General features: G+C 48.9%; 1 protein-coding gene across 1 annotated transcript in view; it reads left to right on the forward strand.

Moving 5' to 3' along the window:
- KPNA1 (karyopherin subunit alpha 1) overlaps positions 1-14,217 on the forward strand; it is a 484,825-nt gene that overhangs the window by 432,046 nt on the left and 38,562 nt on the right. The window lies entirely within an intron of this gene.

Below are 14,217 nucleotides of genomic sequence, written 5' to 3' on the forward strand. Positions count from 1 at the left end.
CACACTGTATCTGTCTTGCACAGCTGTATATATCACATGACTAGAGTCAGCTGCTCTAACTGGAGTCAGGTGCTCTAACTGGAGTCAGGTGCTCTAATTGGTCACAGCTGTTCTAGTTAATCTAAAGCAAACCTTCCTCCCTTGGCAGGGAATAAGGCCCCCTGCTAACACTCTTATGTTGCCCTCTGGCCATGCTGTATCACAGAAGATATTGACTATGCTGTGTATCTGAGTGACTCTAATGACTCAAAATTGTGGAAATAACAGGCTCAATTGAAAATATTTATTCTAAGATTATTAATCTGAGATTAGAAGAGCACTATATAGAATACAGAAATAAATAGATACATTACCACCCTTTGTTGTCAGACTAAGAGCTAGATATGTGTCTGTCCTGCATCTGGAAGGGATGCATGGTGTTCATTGCCCCCTAGCCTAAGTTTTCATATCACTATCATTATACTAGGTTTCAGACAAAGGAAATCTAGTTGCCAAGAATATTCTCCCAGTCCCAGAAACATATGTTGTGATGTGATTTCTATACAGTCTGAGTTTACCTGACATATGTATGAAGGTATGATTATTTACAGCTGAGAGAACTAACAACTCTTCAAGTTAATCTCTCTCAGTGGGTCTTTCTTACCTCACAATCATTCTTGTAGATTTCCCCCACAGAAAACATCTACTATAATAATAATCTCTTATTAGTTTCTCTAGTCTATATATGCTTATGTTAGTGTTATATATATGCTAACATATAGTGCCCCAGTCATCCCCAGGGGATTTTCACTCCAGTATCCATCAATCTGTGGTTCCCCACCAACACCACCCTGTATTTATATTATTAAATACAGCATAATGAATAAATTCCTGAATAGGGTTACTTATTAGTCAAGACTAGTGTTCTGGGCTTTAGAATTCAGACATACTCTTTGTTGAAGATAAAGATTCTAAAGCATAGTTAATATGTATAAATGAGTCAAATATACCAACAGAAAGAACTAAAAGGATTAGTATTCACTAACAAGCACTAACAAATAGAACCAGACCCAGGACAGATTCCTGTGGAACCACACTCAATATGCCCTTCCAGTTTGATTGTAAACCATTGATAACTATACTCTAAGTATGGTTTTCCAGTCATTCGTTCAGCCAGCTTAGAGTAGGTTTGTCTAGCCTACATTTCTCTAGTTTGTTTATGAGAAGGTCACATGAGACAGTGTTAAAATCCTTACTAAAGTATGATTACCCAGGTCAGCTGCAAGTGTTTCATTGCTATGTAGATGTACCCATAGAATTTTAAGTCTAGAAGGGTCCATTATGATATGGTGTGTACAAATGAGAACACGGGGAGACAAGTGCAGCCAAAAATGCCATAAAAGATCTAGGAGGAGCTAGAATAGGGCTTTAATCTAGCGCATTCCAGATAAACATGCACCAGGGTCTCCCTAAAACCACAAAAGGGACAAGGGTGAACCACACCAAGTACACACCCTGTGCTCATGGCTCCGTGAAGGAGCTGCCAACCAATATCCCCAGCGGGCCGTGGGACTAAGGTGGCATACGGGCTGGTCCACCAGGGTTCACCACTCTCAACGGGTGACATTAGGTCCCGCCCTTTGGTATCAGGGCAGGACATGAGGGTGAGGAAATGAAGAGTATGGAGGATGAGCATGTACAGATGTGCCCTTGGCATGGTTAGAAAGCATACCGGCTGCAAATCGGGGTATATGGATGGGGCGGCCGAGGGGACGCAAGGGGCAGGGGGGCTGTTAAAAGGCTCAGAGGGCCTGGAGTGTAGGGTGGGTGGAGAGAACCCTCCCAAAGTACTTGCTTGAGGTAAGCCCAAGAAGCGGGTGATAAGGTTGCCCTCACCTCCTGAAGTATGCACTGGGGATTATGAAGGGTGGAGAGCCCCTATGTGCTGAGCGAGTGTCAGGGGGTCTACCCAGTCCTCCTGGTCATAGTCCAGGAGGTCTCCGATTCTGGCGACTTCTGCCAGGATCAGCTGCTGGCGCACCGAGGGGGACTCCGCCACCTGAACACGAAGTTGTGGATTGCATAGCAGGGGCTATGGATCTGGTGGCCGAAACCAGTTTCCAGGTCTGGATGCGGTCCTGGTAGAAGAACAGCAGCCCAGAGAGGTCTCGTAGAAGATCTCTCAGATGAAGATAAAAGAGCTGCCGGTCATGTAGCAGTTCTCAGAAGCGGTGGCGGAAGATGTCCGCCAATGTACTCCAGGCTGGACTATCTGCACCATAGAGGAGTGTCTGCAGGGTCTGGAGACAGAAGACATGGATCTGCATGTGCAAGCACATCAGGCCCTGTCCCCTTTTCTCCAGGGGGAGATGGAGAACCCCCACAGAGACCCAGTGCAGTCCTGGCCAAAAGAACTCCAAAACCAGCTTCTCGATATCATCCAGGAAACCTGGGTCCGTGACCAGGGTGTTAATTCAGTGCCAGAGCATGGACAGGACAAGTTGGTTGAGCACCAGTGCCCTCCTGTGAAGGGAGAGGCACCAGAGACGCCCCATCCACTTCTGCAACTGCTCAGCCACCTGCCTCTAAACCGTGCCAGTTTTCTGGAGGAGATGGATGAGTGGCAGAAAGATAGACACCGAGATAGAGCAGCGGACCTGCTCTCCACTGGATGACCTGAAGCACAGGTAGGAGGGAGCTCCTCTGCCACCCAGCCCCAACCACCAGGCCAGAGCTCTTGACCCAGTTGACCCAGATGGAGGAGGCCATCGAGTGGATGGCCTGGCAAACCTCCACCCACACCAGGTCATGGACTATGAGAAGCACATTGTTGGTGTACGCTGACAGGACCAGCCACAACTCTGGCTCATGGAGCACCAACCCCGCCAACCTCCAACGGAGGAGACAGAGGAAGGGCTCAATTGCCAAAGCATACAGCTGGCCTGACAGCAGACTCCCCAATGCACCTTGTGCCCAAAGTTGACCAGATTGGTCAGGATCCAGTTGATCCTGACCAGACACTCTGCAGAGGTGTACAACACCTGGCGAAAACCCACGATCTGGGGCCCAAAGCCAGACACCTGCAGAGTGCTTAGGAGATACCCACGGTCCACCCTGTTGAATGCCTTCTACTGATCCAGGGACAGGAGGGCGAACGACAGACCATCCCCACACCCAAGCTCCAAGAGATCCTGGACCAACTACAGATTGGTAAAGATGGTACGCCCTGGGATGGTGTAGGTCTGGTTGGGGTAGACCACGTCCACCAGCATGGACCCCAGCTGCAGCAAGATGGCCCTTGCTACGACCTTATAGGCCATGCTGAAGAGCGAGACGCAACTCCAATTCCTAAGGTCACAGAGGTCCCCCTCCTTCCAAAGGAAGGTGAGCATTGTTTGCCTGCACAATAAAGGGAGGACCCTGTGTCCCAAGGACTTGGCCCAGACAGTGACAAGGTCCGGGCTGAGGACATTCCAGAACATGTGGTAGAACTCTACGGTCAGCCCGTCCATGCCCGGAGATTTATTGGTGGGCATGCGACGGAGGGCTTCCGAGAACTCGGCCAGAGTGAGAGGCAGCTCTATCCGGTCTCGGTCGCCCGTGCTGACCATCAGGAGTTCGTCCCAAAGCACCCCACAGGCATTAATGTCAGTTGGATCCGGGGAGAAGAGGCTGGTGTAGAAAGCCCTGGCCCATCCACACATCCCCTCCAGATCCGTGAAGGGGGTGCTGTCCACTGCCAAAAAGTAGATGATGTGCTTCTCAACCCCACTCTTTTTCTCCAAGGTATAGAAGTGGGAGCCGCGATCCAGCTCTCAAAGGATGCGGGATTGAATGAACGTGCCCTGGGTCTGACACTCCTCCCTCTTCTCCTGGCAATGGGAGAGTGGTCCTATTGGGTGCTGGGAAGTGGGTGGGCATAAGCTAAAGGCCCCTTCCCCTGCCTGGGGAGGAAATACTGAGCCCAGAACTCAACTGAAGTCGGGGGACAATGAAGAAAAAACAGGGTTGGGGGGTCAAAGGGCCAAAACTAGGGAACCAGAAGGGGACACTGAGCAGAGAACACTGGACAGTGCCCCTTGCTCCTCAAAAGCGTGCAAGGAGCCAGTGGACACCGCCTTGAGGAACTCTGTGCAGATGAATGAATGAACAAAAACAGACCTTACAGTCGCAGGCCACTCCTCAGTCAACCTCCTCACCCTAGTGTCATATATGGCCACTTTGGCCATGGCTAGGAGGAGGTTGACAAGGTGGTCCTGAAACTTCGTGGGGCCACGGATGGGTTGTGCATATCTAAAAAGGTGCAAGGGAAAGTGAAGCCACAACCTCAACAAGAGGTTCTGGAGGAACCAGAAGAGGGGCTGCAACCAGGCGCACTGCAGATCGACATGTGCCAGGGTCTCCCGCAAACCACAAAAAGGTCAGGCGTCGAGAAGAGGGTGAACTGGGCTAGATACACATGCATACCCATGGCTCCATGAAGGAGCAGCCAACTAATGTCCCTGGCGGGCCATTCACCCTCTGCACTGGTAGAAGGTCCCACTACTTCTGTTGGGGCAGGGCACGAGGGTGGGGAAATGAAGAGTTTGGACCATGAGCATGTAGAGATAATCCTGTGGCATAGTTCGGAAGTGAATTGGCTGCAAATCACATAACTGGCTTGGGGTACAAAGGGTGGGGGTTGAGAGGGCTCATGGGGCAGGAGCCCGATGAAAAGATCCAGAGAGCCTGGGGTGAGGAGTGGGTGGGGGATACCCTCTCACAGGACCCGCTTGAGGAAAGATCCTGGTTGGGCAATAAGGCTGCCTCCATCTCCCAAAGTACGCCCTGGGGAGTACCAAGGGCGGAGAGCCCTGTGCGCCAACCGAGTGCATAGGGATTCACCCAGTCCCCCCGGTTGTAGTCCAGGAGGTCTCCGATCCTGGTAACCTCCACCAGGACCAACCCCTGGCGCACCGAGGATGACTCCGCCACTTGATCACAAAGATGATGATTGTGTAGTAGGGGATCCATGAGATCTGCCCCCTCGGTGGCTGCCATGGACGTGGTCTTAGAGACCAGCTTCCAGGTCCAGAGGAGGTCCTGGTAGAAGACTGGCAGCTGGGAGAGGTCTCATGGAAGACCTCTCGGATGGTGATAAAAGAGCTGCAAGTCATTTCAGGTGGCAGAGGAAGGTGTGTGCCAACGTACTCCACACTGAGCAACCTGCACAATAAAGGAGTCTCTGCAGAGCCTGCAGGCAGAAGACACGGATCTGTGCAAAACCCCCACAGAGACCCAGTGCAGCCCTGGCCAAAAGAACTCCAGAACCAGCTTCTGGAGCTGGGCCAGGCACCCTGGGGCTGGGCACAGGGTGTTGAGATAGTGCCAGAACATGGACAGGACTAGCTGATTGAGCACCAGTGCCCTTCCCCAAGTGGATAGGCACTGGAGCAGTTCTGCCCACCTCTGCAAGCACTCAACCACCTTGCTCTCCAAATTGTGCCAGATCTCTGGCAGAAAAGGATGCCTGGCAGAAAGATAAATGCCAACATAAAGCAGGAAACCTGTGCCCCACCGAATGGCCTGAAGCATGACTAGGAGGGAGCTTGCCTGCCACCCGTCCCTGACCATCAGGCCAGAGCTGTTGACCTGGGTGGAGGATGCCACCGAGTACACAGCTTGGCAGGCCTCCACCCACACCAGGTGGTCCGGGTCCTGGACCACGAAGAGTACATCATTAGTGTACACTGATAGGACATCCACATCTCTGGCTCATGAAGCACCATCCCCATCAACCTCTTTTGGACGAGATGGAGTAAGGGCTTGTTTTGTATTTGGTTGTTGTGGTTGTGACACTGCACCCCCTAATGCTTTACAGAAATATGCTTATGAATGTAAATGACATAACTGTAATATGTTTTATGCTAGATATGCCATGTAACATATCTTTGCAAAAGTTATGTTCTGCTGCATATATTCATCCTATTCATATGCATGTATCATTTTTATATCTGAAGTTATGAGCATTGGCTCTATGCTTCTATTTAAAGTGTTTGCTGTAGAAAACACCTACGGCAGATCTGATCAACATAGTGTCAAGGGGTTATTCAAGTAAATTGGCAAACAATGGACCTTGAAAGACACCAATCCACATCTGAGCTTTCCTGAGAATATCCCTGTAGAGAAGTAAGTCGTGCATGGACATGTGACTTGCTCGTGTGACTCCAAGACTCCATCTTGTAGCTGAGATTTTACACAGGGGGAGGGAGGGGTTTCCACCCACAAGAGAGAAACTATAAAGTCCTGGGAGACCCCTCCATTTTGTCTTCAGCTGCCTCAAGAGGTAGCCTCTCCACCCCCAAAGGTTACCCATAAGAAACTGGAACAAAGGACAGTAACCACAGAGGTGTGAGTGATTGCTGGACCCAGACTAGGAGGAGGCTAGTCTGTAAAAGAAGCTTATTGGAATATCTCTGAAGCTGAGATTTCATCTGTAGTCACTTTCTTACTGTATTATGCTTAGATTCATAGACTCTAGGACTGGAAGGGACCTCAAGAGGTCATCGAGTCCAGTCCCCTGCCTTCATGGCAGGACCAAATATTGTCTAGACCATCCCTGATAGACATTTATCTAACCTACTCTTAAATATCTCCAGAGATGGAGATTCCACAACCTCCCTAGGCAATTTATCCCAGTGTTTAACTATCTTGACAGTTAGGAACTTCTTCCTAATGTCCAACCTAAATCTCCCTTGCTGCAGTTTAAGCCCATTGCTTCTTGTTCTATCATTAGAGGCTAAGGTGAACAAGTTTTCTCCTTCCTCCTGATGACATCCTTTTAGATACCTGAAAACTGCTACCATGTCCCCTCTCAGTCTTCTCTTTTCCAAACTAAACAAACCCAATTCTTTCAGCCTTCCTTCATAGGTCATGTTCTCAAGACCTTTAATCATTCTTGTTGCTCTTCTCTGGACCCTCTCCAATTTCTCCACATCTTTCTTGAAATGCGGTGCCCAGAACTGGACAAAATACTCCAGTTGAGGCCTAACCAGCGCAGAGTAGAGCGGAAGAATGACTTCTCGTGTCTTGTTTACAACACACCTGTTAATGCATCCCAGAATCACCTTTGCTTTTTTTTGCAACAGTGTCACACTGGTTACTCATATTTAGCTTGTGGTCCACTATTTGCATTGATTTGCATGCTTTATTTAATTTTGCTTGGTAATTCACCTTGTTCTGTCTGTTATTACTTGGAACCACTTAAATCCTACTTTCGGTATTTAATAAAATCACTTTTTACTTATTAATTAACCCAGAGTATGTATTAATACCTGAGGGGAGGGGCAGCTGTGCAGATCTCTCTATCAGTGTCACAGAGGGTGAACAATTTGTGAGTTTACCCTGTATAAGCTTTATATGGGGTAAAATGGATGTGTCTGGGGTTTGGACCCCATTGGAGGTTGGGTGTCTGAGTGCTGGAGACAGGAGCACTTCTTAAGCTGTTTTCAGTTAAACCTGCAGCTTGTGGGGGATGTGGTTCAGACTTGGATCTGTGTTTGCAGCAGGCAAGCATGTCTGGCTCAAACCAGTGAAGAGACTGAAGCAGGGCTGGCTCCAGGCACCACCACGCCAAGCGCGTGCTTGGGGCTGCATGCCACGGGGGGCGCTCTTCTGGTTGCCGGGAGGGCGGCAGGCGGCTCCGGTGGGCCTCCCACAGGTGTCCCTGCAGAGGGTCTGCTAGTCCCGCGGCTCAGGTGGAGCATCCGCAGGCTTGTTGTTGCTATGGCAACTGAGTTAGATTATTAGGGGATAACCCAGCCAGTTCTGGCTGGTTTTTGGTTAGTTCAGTGTGTGGCAATAACTGGCTGTTTCAAGGTTTACAGCTCTCTGTGTCTCCAGTGATTTCTTTCTAAAGCTGTTGCCCCCAAGGATATAACAATGTGGCGATGAGGATGGGATCTCTGTGCTGCCCCAGCAACAGAAGGAAGCAGAAGTCAAGGGAGAAAAAAAATCTTTTTGCTGCTGGAAGGGGGTGAGAACTGGCTTGTTTGCACTGACTGTGCAAACTGAAACTAAAATCATGGCTACACTTATGGGGCCACTGGAACCTTTTGAGGAGACTATAGTGCAAGGGCATGTGTATACTGAGCGTTTTGTTATTGCAAATGACATTACAGAAGAGAAGAAGGTGCCAATATTCTTAAGTGGTGTAGGAGCTAAAACCTACTTCCTGATACGCAGCTTACTACAGAGACTAAATCTTACGGTGATATTGTGGAAATCCTGGGGTCCCATTTTTCCCCAGAACCACTGGTAATTGCTGAAAGATATAAGTTCCACAAAAAAAAGAGACCCAAAAGAGGACAAAACAGTTGTACAATTTGTAGCAACTTTGAAAAAGCTTGCTGAACACTGTGAATTTAAGAAGATGTTAAATAATGCCCTGGGTGACAGGTTAGTGTGTGGCCTCTACAGTGAAGCTGTACGGAAGTGCCTACTGACAGTGGCTCAGCTTACATTACAGAAGGCTGTTGATATTGCTGTCTCCATTGAACTGGCTACAAGGGAGGCGCAATCCATTGGTGCATCCCCTAGGGTGCAAAAAGTGTCATAAGAACTTACCCACAAAACTGTGCAGAGTCAGGAATGTTATCGCTGTGGCAAGCCGGGTCACCAGGCATCAGAATGCTGGTGTAAGGACCTGGTGTGTCGACACTGTGGCAAAAGGGACACATTGTGTGTGCCTGTAAACAAAAGAAAAAAAAGAGGCCTGTGGTCTGACTAACCAAAAAGGGAAATCTGCATATTCTAGAGCAAACCCAGGATGACCAAGGAGATCTCAGCACAAGAAGAGCCATTCCACATTTTGTCTTTGGCAGTGGCTCACATGAATATTGGGTAACCCCATTGTTTGAGAGTAAACCTATACGCATGGAACTGGACACTGGTGCATACATCTCACTGGTCTCTGAGACTCTGTATAAAGAAAAGCTACAGCATCTTCCTTTCAAGGCAACAAAAACTGTTTTGAAGATGTCTATGGGAGAAGCTGTGCCCATGTTGGGCACTACTGAAGTTAAGATGGCGCTTACTGGACAGGTTGCTAAATTGCCGCTGTTTGTGGTGAGAGGAAATTACCCAGCCTTGATGGGTAGGTCTTGGCTTAGAAAGATTCAGCTGAACTGTGCAGAAGTGCACCGAATGACTAAAGAAGAAACCGGTCTGACCGCTATACTAAGGAAACATGCTGCTATTTTTGGAGAGGATCTGGGAAGTATGAAGGGAATCACTGTGACGTTGAACATTAAACCTGACAGTCCACCAAAATATCTGAAAGCCTGAACTGTGCCATATGCCATCAGGCCAAAAGTTGAAGCAGACCTGGAGCATGTGGTCACAAATGGAATCCTAATACCAGTTACCCATAGTCCATGAGCAACTCCTATCATTCCAATAGTGAAGAAAGATGGTTCCTTCTGGATCTGTGGTGATTTTAAAGTCACTGTCAACACAGTGTTGAGTGCAGAGCAATACCCGCTTCCCTGCATCGATGACCTCTTTGAGGGCTTGGCTGGGGGACAAAAGTTCAGCAAGATTGATCTGACTCAAGCGTATTTACAGAAGCACGTCGATGAAAAGTACAAAGAGGTGTTGACTATTGTGACGCATAAAGGGCTTTACTGTTGCCTACCCTCAGAATAACGTCTGCTCCCGTGCTGTTTCAAAGGGCTATGGACCAGATCTTGTGTGGCTTGCCAGTCCAGTGCTATCTGGATGACATCTTGGTCACTGGAAGGAATGAGGATCACCTAAAGAATTTAGAGGCTACCCTACAAAGACTGGAAGAGTATGGCCTACGAGTCCGCAAAGACGAGTGTGAATTCTTTCAGCCCTCTGTTGAATATTTGGGACACATCATTGATGTTACAGGTCTCCTTAAGGCCCCTGCAAAAGTTAAGGCTATTGTGAAGGCTCCCCCCTCCTTGAAATGTTAGCTAGTTTCGCTTATTTCTAGGACTATTAAACTATTATGGAAAGTTAATCTCACAGTTAGCCACACTGCTAAAACCACTTCACAAACTCCTTGGGCAGAACAAGGCCTGCAAGTGGACTGAAGCCTGTGATGTTGCATTTAATAAAGCTAAGGGTGCACAGCTAAATTCTGAAGTTCTGACGACTTTGATCCATCCTTACCCCTACAGTTGGCCTGCGATGCCTCCCGTTATGGAATGGGAGCAGTCGTGTCACACATTATGCCTTTGGGAGAAGAGAGACCTATTGCTTTTGCTTCATGCACTCTAAGCAAAGCACAAACTATGCCCAAATCAAATTTGAGGCATTGGAAATCATTTTCAGAATTCAGAAGTTTCATCAGTACCTGTTTGAATGAAAGTTTACTTTTCTCACAGACCATCAATCTCTGACTTCAATTTTTGGACCCCATACAGGCATTCTCCCATTAGCCGCTAGTCATATGCAGCGTTGGGCATTGTTGCTTTTCATGCACACATATGAAATCAAATATTGGAAATCCACTCTGCACAGCAATGCGAATGGTTTCTCAAGATTGTCTTTGTCAGTCAAACATCAAGATATTGCCCAGAAGGAAAATCTTTTACTTTGAACAGAAGAGAACACATCCATCACCGCTATTCAGGTAAAGAAGGCAACTTGTGTTGACCCAGTATTGTCCCAAGTTATGGACCTGGTGATGCATGGAACATCTCGACGAACCTCTCCCGTCTCACCCGACCTTGTTACCTACATGTCCAGGAGGATGGAGTTATCAATCCAATTTGGTTGTTTGTTGTAGGGGAGATGTGTCATTATCCCACTACCCCTGAGATGACAGATGTTAGAACAGCTCCATTCTGGTCACTGTGGAATAGTCTGCATGAAGGAAATTGCACAAAGCTATTTTTGGTGGCCTGGATTGGACAGTGCTATTGAAGAGAAGGCAAGAGCTTGTATGTCATGTCAGGGTGTGAGGAATGCATCCCACTGGGCACCCCTACATCCATGGGACTGACCTGAAAACCCATGGCAACATATTTATGTTAACTTTGCTGGCCCACTTGAAGAAAGCACATTCTTGGTGGTAGTAGATGTCCATTCTATATGGCCAGAAGTCTCTATAATGCAGTCCACTACTGCAGAGAGTACTATCCAAAAACTATGGAGACTCTTTAGTCTTTTTGGTCTGCTAGAACAACTTGTGAGCAACAATGGACCACAGTTCGTCTCTCAGGAGTTTCAAAATTTTATGAAGGCAAATGGGATACACCACATCACTTCAGCACCATATCATCCATCCACCAATGGATTGGCTGAAATATTTGTGCAGACAATGAAACAAGTTTTGAAATCAGCAAGGGACCAACACTCCATTCAAAAGCATCTGGACACCTTCTTACTTTCCTACAGAAACACACCTCATGCTACAACCAAGGCATCCCCGGCCTTTCTAATGATGGGACAACAGCTGCGCACTTGCTTTGATCTGCTGAAACCTTCTGAACCCCAACAAACTGTGCAACGTCATCAGACGGGCACCCAGATCAAGTCATCAGACAGGCACCCAGAGCAAAAGACCGAACCTTTAGCCTGGGACAGCGAGTTTTGGCTCATAATTATACTTCTGGGGCTAAATGGGTCCCTGCCACTGTCATCGCTCAAAGAGGACCGGTTTCCTACACAGCCTGGACTGCAGAGGAGCTCACCTGGTGGTGACATGTAGATCAGCTGTTGGCAGGTCATACCAGATCTCAGGACACATCTTCAGTTGAGTTGCCTGACTTCACCACTTCCGGCAAGACACCGAATCAAGAGTCACCTGTTCCTGACCTTCCCTCTCCATTACTGCCAGCTGCAGAGATACCCTTCTGCCCAGCATGAGCTGATGCCCCATCCTCACCCATTCGCACTACAAACCCTGAGCCCAAGACACTTTTGGGTGCAACAACACCAGAAGTCTTCCGTAATTCACCTAGGCCTACTCAATGGCTAGATCTTTAGCTAGGGCTAGCCCACGGTTATGGGGCAAAATAATCCCCGGGGTTTAGCCAGGAACAGAGGCAGTCTACCCTCTCTCTCTAGTTTAGTGTTTGTTTTATTTAGGGGATGTTCTCATTAAGGGGGGAGGAATATGTTGTGTATTTGGTTGTCGTGGTAATAGAATCTTGTTGCTACGGCAACTGAGTTAGATTATTAGGGGATAGCTCAGCCAATTCTGACTGGTTTTTAGTTAGTTCAATGTGTGGCAATAAATGGCTGCTTTTAAGCTTTACAGCTCTCTGTGTCTCCAGTGATTTCTTCCTAAAACTGTTGCCCCCAAGGATATAAGAGGGTTCAACGGCCAGAGCCTAGAGCTGGCCTGACAGTGTGCAGCCTTGACTCACTCCTCGCCCAAAGCTGACAGATGCCATCATGGTCCAATTGAGCCTGACCAAACACTCCGTGGAAGCATACAGCACCTGGAGAATACCTATGTATCGGGACCAAAGCCAAATGCCCACAGAGATACCCATGGTCCATCTGGTCAAATACTTTCTCCTGATCCAGAGACGGGAGCACAAATTACAGATGATCCCTACACCCAAGCTCAAGGAGATCCCAGACCAAATAGAAGTAGTTGAAGATGGTGCAACCCGGGATGGTGTAGGTCTGGTCAGGATGGACTAAGTCCACCAGCACAGACCTCAGCCACAGTGAGGTGGCCTTTGCCACAACCTTATAGTTCGTGCTGAGGAGAGAGATAGGACTCCTAAGGTCACAGAGGTCCCCCTTTTTCGGAAGCAAGGCAAACACGCTCACGTGCACCACAGAGGGAGGACCCCAGTCCCCAAGGATTCAGTCCAGATGGTGACAAGATATGGATACCCCAGAACACGCAGTAGAATTCCACCGTCAGCCTGTCTATGCCCGGAGATTTACTGGTGGGCATGTAGCGGAGGGCTTCCAAGAACTTGGCCAGAGTGACAGGTAGCTCCAGCCAGTCTCAGTCGCCCATGCTGACTGTCAGGAGTTCATCTCAAAGCACCCCACAGGCATTGGCATCAGTCGGATCTGGGGAGAAAAGGCTAGCCTAGAAGGCCCTGGCCCTCTCATGCATCTCCACTGGATCCATGAGAGGGATGTCATCTTCCACTAACAGACAGATGATGTTCTTTTAAGCCCCTTTCCTTTTCTGTGGGACATACAAGAAATGGGAGCCACGATCCATCTCTCAAATGTGCCCCAGGCCTGATGGTCCTTGAGGACCTAGAGCTCCTCATGCTTCTTTCAGCATTGTGAGAGTGGTCCTGTTGGGATCCTGGAAGTGGGAGGGCAGAAGGGGAGGATCCACAAGATCCGGGATCTCAGTTAATTACAGAGGACAACTAAAGATATAACAGGGAAAGGAGTGAGATCACAGGGCTAAAAAAGGGAACCTGAGGGGGACACCGACCAGAGAACCCCAGACAGCGCCCACTGCTCCTCAAAGGTGTCAAGGGTGCCAGCGGATGCCACCCAGAGGAACTCTGCCTGGATATGTGAGCGGACTGAGGATCGGAAATACCCCTTGCACTTGCAGGAAACCCCGTCAGCCAACCTCCTCTCCCTGGTCTTGTAGATGGCCTTTTTGGCCAGTGCTAGGAGGAGGGTGTCAAGGAGGTCACACAACTGTGTGGGGTCATGGATAGGGAGTGAGTACATAAGGAGGTGAGGGGAAAAGTGCAGCCACAAACGTAACAGAATATCTAAGAGGAGCCAGAATAGGGACTGCAATCTGGCAGACTCCAGCTAAACGTGCACCAGGATCTCTCTCTCACCGCAGAAAGGGTAGGTGTCCGGGATGGGGGTAAACCATGCCAAATAAACGCCTGTGCTCACAGCTCCATGAAGAAGCCACCAACTGATATTCCCAGTGGGCACTGGGACCAGGGTGGAATATAGGCTGGCCCACTAGGGCTTCTCACCTTCCAGTGGCAGGAGGTCCCTCCACTTTGCGTTGGGGTGTGGAGCACGATCATGTATAGATGTTTCCTCGGCACAGCCTGGAAACAAACTGGCTGCAAATTGTGCAGCTGGCTCACGGTGAAGGGGCGGGGGATCCATCCAGGTCCACAGGGCAGGGCCTGGGGTGGCGGGTGGATGGGGTGTGCCCTCTTGCAGGATCCAGTCAAGGTAGGCCCAAGCAGCCGCTGGTAAAGCAGCCCTCACCTCACCTCACCTCCTGAAGTATGCACCAGGGAGTACAAGGCCTGGAGAGCCCCA

Source organism: Chelonoidis abingdonii, chromosome 1, assembly GCF_003597395.2.
Source record: "Chelonoidis abingdonii isolate Lonesome George chromosome 1, CheloAbing_2.0, whole genome shotgun sequence".
NCBI lineage: Eukaryota > Metazoa > Chordata > Testudines > Testudinidae > Chelonoidis > Chelonoidis abingdonii.